Below are 20,151 nucleotides of genomic sequence, written 5' to 3' on the forward strand. Positions count from 1 at the left end.
GTGATACAAGTATATAGTAATAAACGGCTCATCGTTTAGTCCTTTAATATTTCCCATTACAGTATGTAATCGAAATATTATCATTGCATGACAAATCAGCAGACAATATCAAATCAATTCAAGAGGTTTATTCGTCACAGGGCATACAGTGAAATGCGGGTGGTCATGCCTGCATCGATTGTGCAATAATACTAATAATAAAATACATAAAAAACAGGTAATAAGAAGGCATAAGATGTGCATGATGTACAGGGGAATAGATGGTGGTAGAGACCTTCTGACGGCTCTGTTTGAATGCTGCACTATGGATGAGGGTACAGGGGAATAGATGGTGGTATAGGGATGGCTAGTGTGATGTCACAAATTACTTCCATGTCCACTAGCATATTTAGTCTAATGCGGCCAATGTAAACGGCAATGCCTACAGCCCAGGAACCGGTCACCCTTTTTACTGTGACATCCTACTTCGCTGACTTCTCAAAGTCTGTGAAAAAGGGCCTCAACTCGTATAACAAAAAAAACATCTGTAGTGTAGTAGTGAAAGTAGACTGTACACACCTGGAGTTTCTCCACCTACAGCTTATCTGGCCTCCCCGCGGCTTGCCTTAATTGGTGATTGTTGGTGTAGCATTGAGAACACAGATCTGTCCTGGGTTTTGTGATCATTATCTGCGGAAGGAGTGCTTTCCACAACCGAAGGAAGGATCTCTGACCAACAACACGAAATCCTGAAAAGACAAGTGTTTTTGTTAGATTGGTAGAATAGAATATAATCTGTATAGTGCAGCAATGCAAGTTCACAGTTATTGTTGTAATGGAGAAGTGGGAGTCATGTGTGTGTGTGGGTGAGAGAGAAAGAGAGAGAGCATGAAATGAATGAATGAATGAAAACTTTATTTAACAGATTGCAGAATGGGTACAATACAGTACGGCTCAATACATACAATTGTTAAGGGGATGCAGACCTGAGAAAGACGTTTGTCTTGTTTCCATCAGGGTCCCCCATTTTCAATTCATATAGACATATATGACATACATGACATACAGATAGTCAGTACTGCTACATCTATACATTTATGACATACCAGATTTGCAAATACAGTACTGTTTGTGATACAGAAGGAGTCAAGAAAAGGGAGTATATACATTTGACGTAGAAACTGTACATTGGAGGAGGTTGGGTGGGGGGGTTGGGTACATTGGGATATTGACAACCATACTGGGTAATTTACATTGGAGGTGGTTGGGGGGGGGGGGGGGCGGGGGGCACACTGTATAAACAAGTAACACTGTACATTGAGGGGGGGGGGGGGAGACACTGTACAAACAAACACAATTGTACATTGAACTATTGACAAAACCATACTAGGTAAATGACTGTACATTGGAGGGGGTTGGGTTAGGATATTTACAGGGGCCAGTGTTGAATTGCAGTCTCCCGTAGGTGTCCCTTGAGAGAGGTTTTGAAAGTGGGTAGTGATCCACATTCCTTTACAGCAAGGGGTGGTTTTACACAAGTTTGTGTGTGTGTGCAAGTGTGTCATAACATACCTTCTATACTGCTGTAACGGCACCACAGGGAAGCTTTGGTCCGATTGGTTGGCAGTAACTTTGCAGTGAAATCCTTGTGACCAGCATGACGACCAGGCAACACAATCGCATGTAGGACAGCATAGTTGATCAGAAATTTCACAACCCATTTTACGTCAAAAAGAGACAAAAAACGCTTGTGATTTCTCGGGTGTTTCTTCCTCTCACGTGGTGTCAGGCCATCCGTCTTGTAGTGTTTGAAAAGGCTTTTGAGAAGCCCATCGCTGATCCTAAACAAAAATGCAATTTTAATATAGAATACAGTCACTCAGTTCATTCCTAAACTGATATAAGATAAGATAAGATATTCCTTTATTGATCCCCTTGGGGAAATGTTAACAATAGGGAAGAGAATGAATGAATGAAATACACACATTGTTAAGGGGATGCAGACCAGAGAAAGACGTCTCTTGTTTACATTCAGGTGTAGTTTTTAAGAATTCCTATGCTAGCGATGTGCATTACAAAATGGCCGCACAAAAACTACACTACCCAGAATATCCAAAATGGACGCCCTCGCAGGGTAGAATAGGATTCAACGACTATCTCTACACTTTAAACCTATTTAAACCTATTGCTAAACATACATATACGTCCAATACAATACATCTACGTCCAATACAATATAACAATCTGTTCCAGCTGCTGAGGTCAGGCAGACGCCTGCGAACCCCAGCTACTAGGACAGAGAGGCTTCGGCTCAGCTTCTTCCCCCAGGCCATCAGAGCCCTGAACAATGAACACTGAGTGCCACAGAGCACTGAACTTTCCACACACAAGCACACATGAGCACACACACGACACGCACGCTGTGCACGCTCGCACAATAGCAGCCACTTTAACATGAGCAGGCACACACTCATGCCGCACACGCCCACACTTATGGCCAAAAAGGAAAGGTCACTTTAAAAATAGCATAGCAACAGTAACAGTGTATTGCACTACCAAAGGATCTAGCATGTCCTACATGCTATGTAAATAACTATGTACAGATACCGAGATGTCCCACCATGTTACTTGCTTGTTACCTGTTTATTGCACAATGTTGTTTTTTATTGGATTCTATTATATGTTGTACCACTGTATTGCACATCATTGCGGGCAAGACCACCCGCATTTCATTGTATACTTGTATGCCGTGACAAATAAAACTCTTGACTTGACTTGAAATACACTTACCCATAAATGAAACAGAACGTTGGACGACAGACGACAACGTCGTGGAATCTGTATGTCCGTGAAGCCAGGCGTACACTGTTGACTTTCTTTGTACTTTGAGTCATCTCTGAAACATTTTGGCATGTTCCAATAATGGACAACAGACACATGTCCCTTTCTCTTGGTGTCAACGACGCGGTGTCCAATCTGTTTTGGTAGATTAGCTCAACAGATAGTTTTTTTTAACAAGACAGGGTCGATCGTTCAGAATTTTCCTTTCGGCGTGTCTGGCACTTACAGTCGAAAGCGTGTATCTTTCTGAGTTCCTCTTCTATTTCGCTCTCCACCGTTAAACCAGACATCTTTTCAACTGATCGCATGGTCAATTCAGCTGAAAAGCCCAATGCTACAGTTTCAACGCAAATGTCTCTGTCTCCGTCATCGTCTGTCTCACCATCGTCGGAGGATTCGATTGCATCTGGGACAAGTTTGCCTGCTCCTTCTGTTTCCTCGTCGTCGGATGATAGAGCTGGCCGCTCACATGTACCGTCATCGTTGTCACCGAAGTAGTCCGTTATGTGGTCTTGATTGATTGATTGATTGATTGATTGATTGATTGATTGATTGAAAACTTTATTAACAGATTGCAGAATGGGTACAATACAGTACAGCTCAATACACACAATTGTTAAGGGGATGCAGACCAGAGAAAGACTTTCGTCTTGTTTACATCAGGGTCCCCCATTTTCAATTCATCAGGACATATATGACATACTTGACATACAGATAGTCAGTACTGCTACATCTATACATTTATGACATACCAGATTTGCAAATACAGTACTGTTTGTGATACAGAAGGAGTCAAGAAAAGGGAGTATATACATTTGACGTAGAAACTGTACATTGGAGGAGGTTGGGTGGGGGGGGTTGGGTACATTGGGATATTGACAACCATACTGGGTAATTTACATTGGAGGTGGTTGGGGGGGGGGGGGGGAGAAACACTGTATAAACAAGCAAAACTGTACAATTGAGGGGGGGGGGCACTGTACAAACAAGCAAAATTGTACATTGGACTATTGACAAAACCATACTAGGTAAATGACTGTACATTGGAGGGGGTTGGGTTAGGATATTTACAGGGTCCCGTTTTGAATTCCAGTCTCCCGTAGGTGTCCCTTGAGAGGTTTTGAAAGTGGGTAGTGATCCACATTCCTTTACAGCTTTGGGTAGGGCGTTCCACATTGATGTGGCATAATTGCGAAACGTGTTTAGTCCCTTATTTGAGCCGAATCTGGGTTTAACATGATTTGTGGAGCTCCCTCTGGTGTTGTGATCGTGGTATTCACTGACCTTTGGGAAGTATTTTGACATGTACATGGGTACCTTGGTCGTGTAGTGTATCTTGTAGACCAGGCCCATTGCAAGTTGCTGTACTCTGTCGTCTACTCTAAGCCATCCTAGGTTGTCAAAGTGGGCAGGGGTGAGGTGGGTTCTAGGAGTAAGGTCAAGCAGTAGTCTGACCAGTTTGTTTTGAGATGTTTGTAATTTTGTTTTTAGCGCCTTTGAGGTGCTTTGGTACCATGAGGTGCAAGCATAGTCATAGTACCCCTGAATGAGTGCTCCTGCCAGAGTCTTCAGGGTATTCTTGTTTACCAGAGAGGAGATCCGGTACAAGAATCGAGTTTGTTGGTTGACTTTTTTTATTACATTGGATGCCATTTTGTCACAGGAGAGATTAGCATCTAGGATGGAACCCAGGTAGGTAATTTCATCTTTCCTTGTGACAATATTGTCACCCACTGTAACTGAGAAGCCGTCGGTCTTGCTGAGTTTGTTATTTGAACCGAAGAGAATGGACTCTGTTTTTGTGAGGTTTTGCCCGCTGCTCACTACCTTTTCTCTGTCTTCTTTAAGCCTACTGTTAGGAATTCCCTACTCACTCTCTCTAGCCCCCACCCTCTCGTTCCTTACCCTTAGTGGCCACACCTGTTTGATATTCTATTATCTCTCGCACCTGTGGTGGCAGGCTAATTAGTCCCCCTGTGGGCTTTAAATACCAGGGCTCTTCCCCTCGTTTCGGCGTGGGGTCGTGTTGTATTCATGCTGAGTCATATTCTCTAACATCTAGACTCTTTCGGGAGATCCTCTGGTCTACCAATGCTGTAAGATGGATCTCTCCAGCCTTGAGATGTTTGCTCCAGCCTTCGTCTGCTGTCGCCGTAGCCTGTGGAGGAGACTGTTCTGCGCTCCCTGTAACTTCCACGGGAGGCACCCCAGCGCTCCACTGCAGACCCCAGCGCAGCTGTTCGTCCTGACGCTCATCTAGACCAACGCGCATCTCCCGGACCCTCGAGCTTGGCACGCTCTCCAGTCACCAGCGCGCAACGCGCATCTTCAAGGGCCTTGGCCACCTGTCGCCGTTTGCCTGGAGGGAGACATTGTACTGCGCTCTCTAATTCTCTACGGGAGGTATTCCAGTGTTCCACTCCAGACCAGCGCGCCAGATGCGCTCAAGCCTTCGCCACCTGCCGCCGTTTGCCTGGAGGGAGACACTGTACTGCGCTCTCTAATCCTCTACGGGAGGTATTCCAGTGTTCCACTTCAGACCTTCGAGCTTGGCACGCTCCTCCGTACCAGCGCACAGACGCGCATCTTCCAGACCTTCGAGCTTGGCACGCTCCTCCGTACCAGCGCACAGACGCGCATCTTCCAGACCTTCGAGCTTGGCACGCTCCTCCGTACCAGCGCACAGACGCGCATCTTCCAGACCTTCGAGCTTGGCACGCTCTCCAGACCTCAGCGCGCCGACGCGCATCTTCCAGACCTTCGTGCTTGGCACACTCCTCCTCGCAGACGCACCCCGAGGCGTCTCTCTGTTCCGACGCGCACACCAAGGTGTGGCGCGCCACTCTGTTCCTCGGCTCCGACAGCGGCTACCCGGTGGACGACACCCTCGCCACCGCCACTGTTCCAGCTCTCTGTTCCGACGCGCACACCAAGGTGTGGCGCGCACTCTGTTCCTCGGCTCCGACAGCGGCTACCCGGTGGACGACGCCCTCGCCACCGCCACTGTTCCGACGCGCACACCAAGGTGTGGCGCGCACTCTGTTCCTCGGCTCCGACAGCGGCTACCCGGTGGACGACGCCCTCGCCACCGCCACTGTTCCGACGCGCACACCAAGGTGTGGCGCGCACTCTGTTCCTCGGCTCCGACAGCGGCTACCCGGTGGACGACATCCTCGCCACCGCCGCTGTTCCAGCGCTCTGTTCCTCGGCTCGGACAGCCAGCCACCCGGTGGCGATGCCCTCGCCCCGTTGCTGTCCCTGTACCTTTACGCATACGCCTGGGTGAGTTTTGATTGTGATGTCACTCACTCAGCGTAATGCTTTTGCCCCCGTTTCCGTTGCTGTCCCTGTACCTTTACGCATACGCCTGGGTGAGTTTTGATTGTGATGTCACTCACTCAGCGTAATGCTTTTGCCCCCGTTCCCGCTGCTGTCCCTGTACCTTTACGCATACGCCTGGGTGAGTTTTGATTGTGATGTCACTCACTCAGCGTAATGCCTCTTGCCCCCGTTCCCGCTGCGTTCCCTGTACCTTTACGCATACGCCTGGGTGAGTTTTGATTGTGATGTCACTCACTCAGCGTAATGCCCCTTGCCCTCGTCCCGCTGCTGTTCCTGCACCATTACGCATACGCCTGGGTGAGTTTTGATTGTGATGTCACTCACCCAGCGTATTGCCTCCTTTAGTTCTCACTTAGTTATTAGTTTTGGACATTTCATCTCCCACTCTGTTTTGTTCTCTCGTGGATATTATTTTGGACATTTCATCTCCCACTGTGTGTTTGTTCACACGAAGATAGTATTTACTTTGTTACTTTGTTATTTGGACTGTTCTGCATCTGCTCTGTTTGTTCCCTTTGAATATTAACCCTCTCCTCTGTTCTGCAGAGCGGCCCAGATGTTTTCCCACCAGTCCCCAGTTCCTCCCTGTCCCCAGCCCGCCTCCGCGGTTCTCTGTCCCTAGTTCCTCCCTGTTCCCCAGCCCGCCTCCGCGGGCCTCAGTCCCCTCTGTCCCTAGATCTCCCCTTTCTAGTTCCACCTAGTTCCTGGTCCCAAGTTCTCCCCTTCTAGTTCCCTAGCTCTCCTAGTCCCTAGTCCTCTCTCCCTAGTTCTCCTTGTCCCTGGTTTACCTAGTCTCTAGTTCCTCTGTCCCAAGGCGTTCCCTTAACCTTCCCTTAGGCGTTCCCTTACTTTCCCATAGTGTTCCCTTTTCCTGCCCGCCTCTTAAAGGCACTTTACCTTCCCCTCTTGTGTTATTCCAGTGTTTTGTGTTTTCTCCCTTAAAGGGACAGTGCCCTTTTTCCCTGTTCACAATAAATATCTGTTTCTTGGCAAACCACCTTACCTGTCTTGTGTTGTGCGATTGGGGTCGGTTACAAACCATAACAGTACGACCCCACCAAATCGACGACCCCAGCCAGCACAGACGGTGTATGTTGAGTTTGCCTTTCTTTTTTCTTGTTCCCTCTAGCTCCCCTGTTAGCCCTGTTAGCTCCCCTGTTAGCTTGTTAGTCTCCCCTCTAGCTCCCCTGTTAGCCCTGTTAGCTTCCCTGTTTGCCCAGTTTAGCTTCCCTGTTAGTCCTGTTTAGCTCCCTTGTTAGCCTGTTACTCCCCTGTTTAGCTTGTTAGTCTCCCCGGTTAGCTCCCCTGTTTGCTTCCCGTTTTGCCCTGTTTGACCCCCCTGTAGCTAGCCATGCCCTGGCGGCTAACCCAGTTTCCCTCTGCATGGCCCCGGTCTGCTAGCTTGGCCCCGGCTGTTAGCACAGCCTCTATGTTAATGCAGCCTTGCAGCTGGCATAGGCCCTGTAGCTAGCCAGGCCCAAGCAGCTAACCCGGTCCCTCTGCATGGCCTCCACTTTTTTGTGTAGTTTATCCCACTGCTAGGACTGCCTTTTCAGCTAGCAAGGTCAGTTTTTCTCACACAGCTAGGACTGTCCTTCCAGCTAGCTTGTGCTCTCATGCTGGTCCAGCCCTGTCTGCCAGCCTAGCTCCGGCAGCTAGCGCAGCCTCTATGTTGATGTAGCAGTACAGCTAGCATAGGCCCTGTAGCTATCAGTGCCCTGGCAGCTACCCTTTCCCTCTGCTAGCCTGGCTCCGGCAGCTTGCGCAGCCTCTATGTTGATGTAGCAGTACAGCTAGCATAGGCCCTGTAGCTATCAGTGCCCTGGCAGCTAACCTTCCCTCTGCTAGCCCTTCCCGGTGCTTCCATGGTTACCCCTTAGCTACCCTGCTTGCCCCTCAGTTCCTCTAGACCAGTTGCTCTAGACCAGTTCTCTAGACCCAGTTCCTCTAGACCAGTTCCTCTAGACCAGTTCTCTAGACCAGTTCTCTAAACCAGTTCTCTAGACCAGTTCTCTTGCCCAGTTCGCTAGACTAGTTCTCTAGACCCAGTTCCTCTAGACCAGTTGCCCCTCTGCTACCCTAGTTACCCCTCGGCGACCCTGTTTCTTTTGCTAGCCCCACTCTTGTGGTGGCTTCCCCTGCTGGCTTGGCCAGTACCTCTTGTTTTGCCCCCTGCCACTCTGTCTGTATTTGTTTTGGGTCGCCGGGTGGCTCCCGTTGAGGGGGGGGTACTGTGAGGTTTTGCCCGCTGCTCACTACCTTTTCTCTGTCTTCTTTAAGCCTACTGTTAGGAATTCCCTACTCACTCTCTCTAGCCCCCACCCTCTCGTTCCTTACCCTTAGTGGCCACACCTGTTTGATATTCTATTATCTCTCGCACCTGTGGTGGCAGGCTAATTAGTCCCCCTGTGGGCTTTAAATACCAGGGCTCTTCCCCTCGTTTCGGCGTGGGGTCGTGTTGTATTCATGCTGAGTCATATTCTCTAACATCTAGACTCTTTCGGGAGATCCTCTGGTCTACCAATGCTGTAAGATGGATCTCTCCAGCCTTGAGATGTTTGCTCCAGCCTTCGTCTGCTGTCGCCGTAGCCTGTGGAGGAGACTGTTCTGCGCTCCCTGTAACTTCCACGGGAGGCACCCCAGCGCTCCACTGCAGACCCCAGCGCAGCTGTTCGTCCTGACGCTCATCTAGACCAACGCGCATCTCCCGGACCCTCGAGCTTGGCACGCTCTCCAGTCACCAGCGCGCAACGCGCATCTTCAAGGGCCTTGGCCACCTGTCGCCGTTTGCCTGGAGGGAGACATTGTACTGCGCTCTCTAATTCTCTACGGGAGGTATTCCAGTGTTCCACTCCAGACCAGCGCGCCAGATGCGCTCAAGCCTTCGCCACCTGCCGCCGTTTGCCTGGAGGGAGACACTGTACTGCGCTCTCTAATCCTCTACGGGAGGTATTCCAGTGTTCCACTTCAGACCTTCGAGCTTGGCACGCTCCTCCGTACCAGCGCACAGACGCGCATCTTCCAGACCTTCGAGCTTGGCACGCTCCTCCGTACCAGCGCACAGACGCGCATCTTCCAGACCTTCGAGCTTGGCACGCTCCTCCGTACCAGCGCACAGACGCGCATCTTCCAGACCTTCGAGCTTGGCACGCTCTCCAGACCTCAGCGCGCCGACGCGCATCTTCCAGACCTTCGTGCTTGGCACACTCCTCCTCGCAGACGCACCCCGAGGCGTCTCTCTGTTCCGACGCGCACACCAAGGTGTGGCGCGCCACTCTGTTCCTCGGCTCCGACAGCGGCTACCCGGTGGACGACACCCTCGCCACCGCCACTGTTCCAGCTCTCTGTTCCGACGCGCACACCAAGGTGTGGCGCGCACTCTGTTCCTCGGCTCCGACAGCGGCTACCCGGTGGACGACGCCCTCGCCACCGCCACTGTTCCGACGCGCACACCAAGGTGTGGCGCGCACTCTGTTCCTCGGCTCCGACAGCGGCTACCCGGTGGACGACGCCCTCGCCACCGCCACTGTTCCGACGCGCACACCAAGGTGTGGCGCGCACTCTGTTCCTCGGCTCCGACAGCGGCTACCCGGTGGACGACATCCTCGCCACCGCCGCTGTTCCAGCGCTCTGTTCCTCGGCTCGGACAGCCAGCCACCCGGTGGCGATGCCCTCGCCCCGTTGCTGTCCCTGTACGTTTACGCATACGCCTGGGTGAGTTTTGATTGTGATGTCACTCACTCAGCGTAATGCTTTTGCCCCCGTTTCCGTTGCTGTCCCTGTACCTTTACGCATACGCCTGGGTGAGTTTTGATTGTGATGTCACTCACTCAGCGTAATGCTTTTGCCCCCGTTCCCGCTGCTGTCCCTGTACCTTTACGCATACGCCTGGGTGAGTTTTGATTGTGATGTCACTCACTCAGCGTAATGCCTCTTGCCCCCGTTCCCGCTGCGTTCCCTGTACCTTTACGCATACGCCTGGGTGAGTTTTGATTGTGATGTCACTCACTCAGCGTAATGCCCCTTGCCCTCGTCCCGCTGCTGTTCCTGCACCATTACGCATACGCCTGGGTGAGTTTTGATTGTGATGTCACTCACCCAGCGTATTGCCTCCTTTAGTTCTCACTTAGTTATTAGTTTTGGACATTTCATCTCCCACTCTGTTTTGTTCTCTCGTGGATATTATTTTGGACATTTCATCTCCCACTGTGTGTTTGTTCACACGAAGATAGTATTTACTTTGTTACTTTGTTATTTGGACTGTTCTGCATCTGCTCTGTTTGTTCCCTTTGAATATTAACCCTCTCCTCTGTTCTGCAGAGCGGCCCAGATGTTTTCCCACCAGTCCCCAGTTCCTCCCTGTCCCCAGCCCGCCTCCGCGGTTCTCTGTCCCTAGTTCCTCCCTGTTCCCCAGCCCGCCTCCGCGGGCCTCAGTCCCCTCTGTCCCTAGATCTCCCCTTTCTAGTTCCACCTAGTTCCTGGTCCCAAGTTCTCCCCTTCTAGTTCCCTAGCTCTCCTAGTCCCTAGTCCTCTCTCCCTAGTTCTCCTTGTCCCTGGTTTACCTAGTCTCTAGTTCCTCTGTCCCAAGGCGTTCCCTTAACCTTCCCTTAGGCGTTCCCTTACTTTCCCATAGTGTTCCCTTTTCCTGCCCGCCTCTTAAAGGCACTTTACCTTCCCCTCTTGTGTTATTCCAGTGTTTTGTGTTTTCTCCCTTAAAGGGACAGTGCCCTTTTTCCCTGTTCACAATAAATATCTGTTTCTTGGCAAACCACCTTACCTGTCTTGTGTTGTGCGATTGGGGTCGGTTACAAACCATAACAGTTTTGCCCATGTGTAATGATAGTTTGTTATCAGCGAGCCATATGCAGATTCTGCCTAGTTCCGAGCTGAGGGTTTTTTCAACCTGTAACTTGTTCTTGTCAGAGACCAGCAGGGCTGAGTCGTCCGCAAACAGGAACAAGTTGCAGTCACAAGCTGACGACATGTCATTTGCATAAATTAGGAACAGTAGCGGTCCTAGTATGCTTCCTTGTGGAACACCACAGCTCACTGTGAGGGAGGGTCGCTCATTAACGCAGAGGAGTCTATAATCATTCCATCTCTTCCTCTATTAAGAGCAGCTGATAATCTTTGTGCGGCCATGTTAACGGTGAATGTTATGTCTGAGCAGCAAGAAAGTGAAGCAACAGGTTCTGTGAATATAAACACAGTGTGGGCGTACCTCCCAAACAGCAGCCTTTCACATGCAAAAATGGGACAGCCCCCACAGGGCTCCGTTGCAGAGGAACAGACTCTGTCTCAAGGAGCCATTTTTAAACACAGATTTATTACAATTAGAGTTATTATATATGTTCGCTGTTATACTAAATATGTTCTTCAACCCTCGAACTGTAAGTATATATATATTTTTACTTCTATTTTACATGCTATACTATTTTATTTCATACTTATCTTGTCTAGCACAGTCTCTGGAGCGTAACAGTAAGAAGCATTTTGTATAAAAGTATTCTTTACTTCTGTATGACAACTATTAAAGAAACTTGAAACTAAATGGAGATACAGTATAGTCGTTTTTTCATATCCATTTTTCAAAGCATCTACAAATGTGTTACTACACATTAAACAACATTATTTAATGATGAACAAATCAAGTACAAACGATGTTGATAATGAGTTATAAATAATGTAGAACTAATCTGTAAATGTTATACAAATATAGTTATAAATGATTTAATAATCATTTATGAATGTATATAAATGGTTTGTTCATGATTAGTTCATTATCCACTAATGCATTATAAATACTTTGTAAATGTTATACAAATATAGTTATAAATGATTTAATAATAAATTATGAATGTATATAAATGGTTTGTTCATGATTAGTTCATTATCTACAAATACCTTATACATGTATTATAACAGGGTGTTATTATAAAGTGCTACCTTAATTATTTATTGTATTATCTTTAATTATCTTATTCCACTGGCAGATCATTTTGCTTATTTAATTTTTTTTTCTTGATTTTGGTCAATTTAATCTTGTTTTAAGACAATGTTAAACTTGTTTTCAACAAGATTAAATTGACAAAAATCAGGGGAAAAAAACTTGAAATAAGCTACATTATCCGCCAGTGGGATAAGATAATTCAAGATAATTCTACTCAATATTGGACTTATTGTACCAAATACAAGATATTTTCATTTGATAAGATTACATTATTATTTTTTTGCAGTGTAGTTGTAATCAGGGTAAATGTCAAGATTAATGACATGCCTCAACGAAAATGTACACTATTTGTATTGAACATAGATATAGATGATTTAATAGATCATATAAATAGAAAACAGACATAGATACATAGAACATACTAACTGTCTAACATACACAAATCATAACATTACAACAGCACGTTACACCTAAGAAGTCTCAGTGGCATAGGCTACATTCTGCCTTAGAGCATTTAATTTTCCTGGGCTTTTGAAAGAAAAGCTCCAGGGCTCTTTGGTAGGGGAATTCACTGGTAGGGGGCCCATTGATGCTGAGACGCATACAAGCGGCCAGATGGTCTCCCTGCAGCCTGTTCCTCAGGTCAGTCTTCACCTGTAGATACGGAATCAATCACTAGTAGACAATGAGTGGGGTGGGACCCATTAGGGTGAGATTTTTGCAAATTACTAGGGCTGACCTCGACTAGTCGAACAGTCGACTAATTGATCGAAAGGAGCCGTAGCCAACCTCTTAGTCGAATGCACAAAAAATAATATATTATTATAATTAAAAATATATTTATCATTCTTTCCAAACGCAAAGAGGTCTAGAAGCGTGGCTAACGCTAATGGCGCGCATACCAGTGAGGCTAACTGCCTAAGAAAACGGGCACAGAGGCACTGAAAGAGGATTTCACCTGTCTAATGAACACACTAGACCAGGGGTTCCCAAACTTTTCAGGCCGCGACCCCCAAATAACGGTGTCAGAGAGCCGCGACCCCCACTATTATAGGAGGGGGGGGGGGGGGTATTTATTTTTTTATAAATGGAAATGTATGGTTGAAACATGCAAACGTTCAAACCCACACACACTAATAAGCATTGGAGGCTTTTAACCAGGGCCGGACTGGGGAAATCATTCAGGCCAGGAAATATAGTGCAAAATATAGCCCCAGTCAGGCCACTTTTTAAATGTTTCTTGTTACAAAGACTTCATTTCCTGCATTCTGGTGCAGGCATTTTTTTATTTGTAACCTTTAAATGCCAGTGTTTGTGATGGCATCACAAATTATTGTTAAAAAACAGGCTAGCATATGTATGATTAGCAACAACACAGATTTTTATGGATTTTCAGTTTTTCTGTAATTGATAAAAAATACAATATTTTATTCAACTTCAGCCCCGATCATAACACCACATATTCATTTTATAATTCTAAGGAAAACTCCAACATTTTGGGAAATTAGCTTATTTGCCATCTACCCTGGAGTTAGACAAGAAGATACATACCTTTTTCTTCTCTGTGCATGCAGTAGGAGTAGGAAGACGTTGGGAACATAGGCTAATGGAGGAACCTACTTCCAGTGACTGACACTAAGCTAGGCTAGTATGTGTCATATGTTATGATGAATAAATAATGGGGGACCCTGTCCTGATGTAAACAATACGAAAGTCTTTCTCTGGTCTGCATCCCCTTAACAATTGTGTGTATTGAGCTGTACTGTATTGTACCCATTCTGCAATCTGTTAATAACATTTTCAATCAAACAAAAAATCACAGAGATAGATGCTCTGGTCCAACACTCCAGGGCAGCAGGTGGCGGTAATGCACATTTAAATCGGATGCGAATAGCTGTTAAAAAAAACAAGAAGAAGAGTAATTAGATGTTTTGAAGGCAGCTTTTTTTCTTTGTACTCTCTTGACCTCGTTTAAATATATACGTAAACGTTAAGACTTAGGCATGCAACGGTGCATGCATAGGATGAATTACTACAACCCCTACCACATCATCGTGTAATGCTAACAGTCAGACCAACGTTAGCAAACCTAGCTAACTTACTTAGCATGAGGGGTTTTGTATCAAACTTTTCATTAAAATTTAAGCAGCTCAACAGCAGCTTTAGTTAGCTAAAGAGAAACCGAAAAGCGGTGAAGCCGCGAACAACGGAACAGTTTCTCCTGCTCGCACCGTCCTACAGGTAACTGTCATCCACATAGCTGCTGATGTTCGCTCAACTCTAATGCTATTTGAACGCAAATGTTAGCCCGCTGTGTTAGCATTTAACGTTAGCTGTGTTGTTTATTAACGGCAGGGTGATGTAACCCAACGTTACGTTACATAACGTTATTGTTTACGTTGTTTTGTTAGTGATGTTTTGTGTTGATGAGTTACTGTAGCTGATGAGTATTGCAATGTTTTCTGGCTAGCTAGCTATGATCTGTGACTGTGCCAACATATTTAGAGGCCTTGCACGAAATGTTTGTGTACTGTACGTTTAGTAATATCTTCCAACGTGGCTGCCTCTAGCCTGGCTGATTCCCGACTGTAAGTTATATGTACAACTATGCTTTGCTAGTGTAATAATGTAAAGTCCGGCCTGAATACTCCTTTGGGATCTTTATTACATTCCTTAAAGTGCAATACAGGTACACAATCATTATGAATTGAAAATGGGGGACCCTGATGTAAACAAGACGAAAGTCTCTGGTCTGCATCCCCTTAACCCATTCTCTGCCACGCTTATATCCATTGCTGTTTGATCTCTGCCAGCACTGTAAGGCCATGGTTAGACTAGTGTTTTTGTGGCGTTTTTTTTATACGTTTTTGAATACGTTTCATGTCCCTATTACACAGAAATGCGTTTTTTTGTGGATACGGCTGAAACGCTAAATTGTGTTTGCGTTTTGGAGAACCGCTAAAAAACGCGCCGACAACAGCATGTAGTCAGCACGGAGCCGTTCAGCGTTTCTCTGATTGGCCACACCAATCAATCCACTAGCACACGCCCTTGCGGCAAGAGAGACGCGGCAGAAGCGCTGGTCGAACCAGCGGTGTTCTGTTGTGTGACTGTACTACAGCGGTGTTCTGTTGTGTGACTGTACTAAACTCTTCCACCACATGACCGACATTTGACATACAGTACACCTCCTATCTATGTTGGGATTATGTTTGGTCATCACAAAACAATAAAAATCGCTACTGTTAGTAATGCTGCCACCACCCACTTCAATGACAGAGCTCTCATATTTGCGAATGCATAAACTATATCTTAAATTATGGCGATGTGTCTAATATGGCTGTCGCGAAGTCATTGATAAGCGACAGCCATATTAGACACATAGCCATAATTTAAGATATAGTTTATGCATTCGCAAAATATGAGAGCGCTGTCATTGAAGGGCTTCTAGTACAACGGAGGAACGGCCACTGCTGCTGCTGGAGCTGAACCGAGTCAAGCCGCGGGCGGCGCACGGAAGCCGGCAGGGAACAAAATAAGTACCAGCCAACCGCCAATGGCTGGTAAAAAATCTGCCTGGCTGGTAGTTTTGAAAATCTACCAGCCAAATGGCTGGTAAGTCAAAAAGTTAAGTTTGTTCCCTGAGAGCAGAGCTACACAGCAGTGCGCCTATTTTGCGAGCCGAAATAAGTCTGTGGTTTTTTCTTCTTCTCACAACGGGTCAAATGCATCTAACATGCATTGCATCGTCGCCATTCCTTTATGCCCACATCGCCCGAAATGAACGTTATGTTAGCGTAAGCTAACAAGCTAATCCTGATCAGCGGCAGAGCCATAGAGAACAGCAGACAGTGTGGACTGGGGAAAGGGAAATGGGGGGGGGGGGGGGGGCACTCTCCCTTTCTCTGTGTGTGTGCGTGCGTTTGGAAAGACAATGAAGTCACTAGTCAGGACTCAGGAGAGGAGTATATTGTAGTAAACTGAGGATTACTGAGGATGCACAGATAATGTTGATATTCAAATATAAAAAGGTTTCGAGAGGAGTGGAAGTTTGAAGACAGACTAGACTACAATATGATGCGGGGGTGGTGAGTTGAAACAGTGTGTGTGTCCCCGACCCCACTTCTATGTTTCAATAAATTATTTGCATTTAAAACTATTAACGCTGACTCATTCCTTCAGTCCACTAAAAATTATGCTAATATTCCTTATGATGTTTATGATATTAATTGAAAATAGCATATGAGAGTATTATATAGTAATAAATACACATGGCGATATACTAAAAAGCTATTTAAAATTTTTGGCTGGTAAAAAATCTGCCTGGCTGGTAGTTTTTAAAATCTACCAGCCAAATGGCTGGTAAGTCAAAAAGTTAATTTTGTTCCCTGGAAGCCGGGGATAAACCACCGCGTCGCCCTGCTGGCGCTTCAGGCTCAGCAGCCTCCACGGGCGAAATAACATATAACGTTACAGTTCCACACTGATGTACAGTGAGTGTCTAATATGGCTGTCGCGAAGTCATGCCTCTCCCTCTGAAAGCCCATCCACGCTGTGTATCATAGACATAGAGCACTGGGTTTTATCACTGGAGATATATTTCTCACTCACCATTGTATTTTGCGCCATCTGACAATATCATAATGATGTGTTTTCTATATATCCACAATCATTCATCTAAAAAATTGTATGGGCTTTGATTAAACATGTAACCTACACCTACTGTAACTTACTGCACCTCTGCTTCCTACAGCACAGCAGGTAATGGCGTTAATCAATGGAACGCGAAACATAATAACGTTACGCTTTCTAGTTCAGCGCATTTCATAACTGTATGGGCTTTGTTTATACACGAGTGAATCTGGTAGTTGGTTGTTAAAAACGCGAAACATAATAACGTTACGCTTTCTAGTTCAGCGCATTTCATAACTGTATGGGCTTTGTTTATACACGAGTGAATCTGGTAGTTGGTTGTTAAAAACGCGAAACATAATAAAACGCAAAACATAATAACGTTACGCTTTCTAGTTCAGCGCATTTCATAGCGCTCCACTGCTACCGCAGCTGAACACAAGTTGGTTGGAACAGCAGCCCAACACAAGTGCGTTGGAACAGCAGCCCAACACAAGTGCGTTGGTACACAAGTTGGTTGCCCGCGCTGCCGCTCGCTTGCTCCTTGGATTTCATTTGGGACGTGGGACGACTGCCGCTTGCCTGCGGGGAGGGGCGCGGCCAATCAGAGAAAAGCCGAACACAAGTTGGTTGCCTTTAATATTCACGTGTCCCAAACCAAATAGCTGCAGCTACTATGTGTTGTCAAGTTATTGTATTGTAAGTTTACATGATTTGACAATTTGGCAGCGCACTGTGCTGTTCACACAACACAACTCTGTCTTGTAATTGTAGATTTTCGTTGTTTCACACTACGTGACTAAATACCGAGTGACAGCGGTTTAGAGTAGACATTACAAGATCTTTCACCAGGAGGAATCCCAGACAAGTCTGTCTGGTCTCCAAACTACGTTTTGTCATAAACACACGTGAGAGAAGTGATATCATGGAAGTATTTGTTTGGTCAGAGGAATGCCCTGGAGAAAGCACAATATTTAGCGGTAAAGCGCAAGCTTTCAGCCTCATTCTTTCCTTGTCCGTAGGGGTGTAACGATGCGACCTCGCAACGATTAAATTCGATTACGATTCTTCAATGCATCATGAAATCTCTTTATTTGACCACGATTCGATACATTTTCCAGTTAATTCCCCAAAAAGATTTTAATACACAAATGTGGTTGGGGGAACTGATTCACTCAGCATGAATGGACTATAGGTCAATAAAAACAATACAAAAAAAACACCAATGAATTCTTATTAAAAGAAAGAAAGAAAGAAATGTCCCAGATTATAATAGATTCTAACATTTTCAAATCGTCACATTAGGATCGATGCATTTCGATGCATCGTTACACCCCTTGTCCGGGTCTCATGTTTCCCATGGGCTTTATAGTAGGCTATTTCTCAGATCTCTGCCCATCCCCTTTTTAAAATGACAACTAATAGACACTCTAATAACACGGCAGGGTCACATCAGCGAGTCACTGGTTGCTTCTTGGAACAATTCACACAGAGTGAACACGGAGTTGCCTCTGTTTTAGTGTTTGTCGGAAATCTTCAATGTCTGAGTGCAAATCAGGGCTATAGTTGTGTAGTCTGAACTTGGCATAAAGGGTCCTGTCTACCTTTACTGAGAATTCACTAGGGATGTCCCGATCCGATCTCTACATTAACACATTCCCGGCCATTCACCTATATACGTGATTGGGAGCCAGCCAGGGGAGGAAACTAACTTTTTGGCTTACCAGCCAACTGGCGGGTATCTGATTTTTTTTACCAGCCAAATAGATTTTTTACCAGACAAAAAAAATCGCTAATTGTGATAATTACTTCTTTGTACGTCTTCGTCTAAATTGATTTTCAATCATAGTAAATTAATCACACTGTCTCTACTCTTCAAAATATTACATCATTAAATCACATATTAACATGAAAGAGGGAACTATTCTGGACTGGGTTGGGCTGAACTGGGCAGTGAAAGATGCTGGGTTGGGCTGGTCTAGGTTATACTGAATGATGAATTGAAAATGGGGGACCCTGATGTAAACAAGACTAAAGTCCTTCTCTGGTCTGCATCCCCTTAACAATTGTGTGTATTGAGCTGTACTGTATTGTACCCATTCTGCAATATGTTAATAAAGTTTTCAATCAATCAATCAATACTGGGTTGGGCAGTGAAAGAACCAAGCATTTCACTGTAATGTAATAGCTAAATAAAACAACTTGAACTTGACTTGTTACATTTGCACTCTGGTTGTATGCCAAATGTATTCTGGTTGTACTGTACTTGTGCTGTAAGATGACAATACATTGGAACCGAATCGACAACGCTAGGGGTTCAGCAGGTGTGTTCTGAATGCCAAATATGACAACATCACCGTTGTGAAGGGCATATGGGCGAGTGGTGATATGCTGGGAAACCCGGTAATAATAAAATGTCACTCGGCTGCATTTAAGCAAAGCCGCTCAGTATAGTCGTCCACTATGTTGAATGCGCGTTATGGTAGCTTGTTACATGCTAGGTAGCTAGCCGGCTAATTTGCCGGCTGGTTGACTTGTCATTCTCATCCGACTCGAAGGAGACGCGTCGCGTGCTGTTGTTCGCCCCCATGTCAGACCGCACCGATATCCGAAAGCGACGACTCTACATGCAATTATTTTCATCCACTCATGTGTTTTTGTAAGTTTGTCTACGTTGTCAAGCCGGCTGCCGGTGGCAGGAGTTAGTAGGTCTGCGCGCAGTGGTATGTCCACTTCCCCTAGATGGGCGTCATCTTCTAGAAAACGAGTGTTCATTGGAGGAGCTTAGAGCGCATCTGTACAACGATGATGTTCATTGGTTATGGTCTGATTATTATGTGGCGCAAATGGGAGGAATCAAGGGGGGAGTCAGAGTTCGGTTTGTGTCAGTGAGCGAATCAGCAGATTGCAGAATGATTTTTTTGTTTTGTTTTGTAATTACTAGTACTCGCCAGACTGGCGAGTGCTCTTCATGAATTACTCGCCAAACGTAAAAAATACTCGCAATTGGCGAGTAAAGTGGCCTAATTTCCTCCCCTGGAGCCAGCGCTTGACGGCCAATCACGTACATATACGTTTTTAACTAGATTTTTATTTTTATTTGATTTTAATATCCTATTCACTGTCTCAGAGCTGTATTTTGGCTGGAAAAGGCATATTGAGACTCGGAAAGTGCAGTACCGGCCAGATCCTGGTATTGGCGCTGTCTTGAGAATGCAGTAATCCGGGGCAGCTAAGTTAGGGCTGGGCGATATGACGATATTATATAAATATCGGGTACAGTTCATTAACGATACACTTTTTAAACGTATCGTGGATATCGTGATGTTTTGCCCAAGAGGCTTGTGTCGCGTCAATCTGGTCCACACGTTGAAACTTTTGAACAGCGCCGCCGCCGCCCCACACAC

General features: G+C 46.0%; 1 protein-coding gene across 1 annotated transcript in view; it reads left to right on the forward strand.

Annotated features, from left to right (window-relative positions):
• The first annotated feature begins 14,088 nt into the window (after window positions 1-14,088).
• The window catches only part of LOC311246441 (uncharacterized protein), a 191,953-nt gene continuing 185,890 nt past the window's right edge, over window positions 14,089-20,151 (forward strand). Inside the window, exon 1 of the mRNA XM_084336596.1 lies at window positions 14,089-14,353. The gene's annotated coding sequence lies outside the window, so the exon portion shown is untranslated. The remainder of the gene's footprint in view (window positions 14,354-20,151) is intronic.

The sequence above is a fragment of the Notolepis coatsorum genome (assembly GCF_963971535.1).
Source record: "Notolepis coatsorum genome assembly, chromosome: 19".
Lineage (NCBI taxonomy): Eukaryota > Metazoa > Chordata > Actinopteri > Aulopiformes > Paralepididae > Notolepis > Notolepis coatsorum.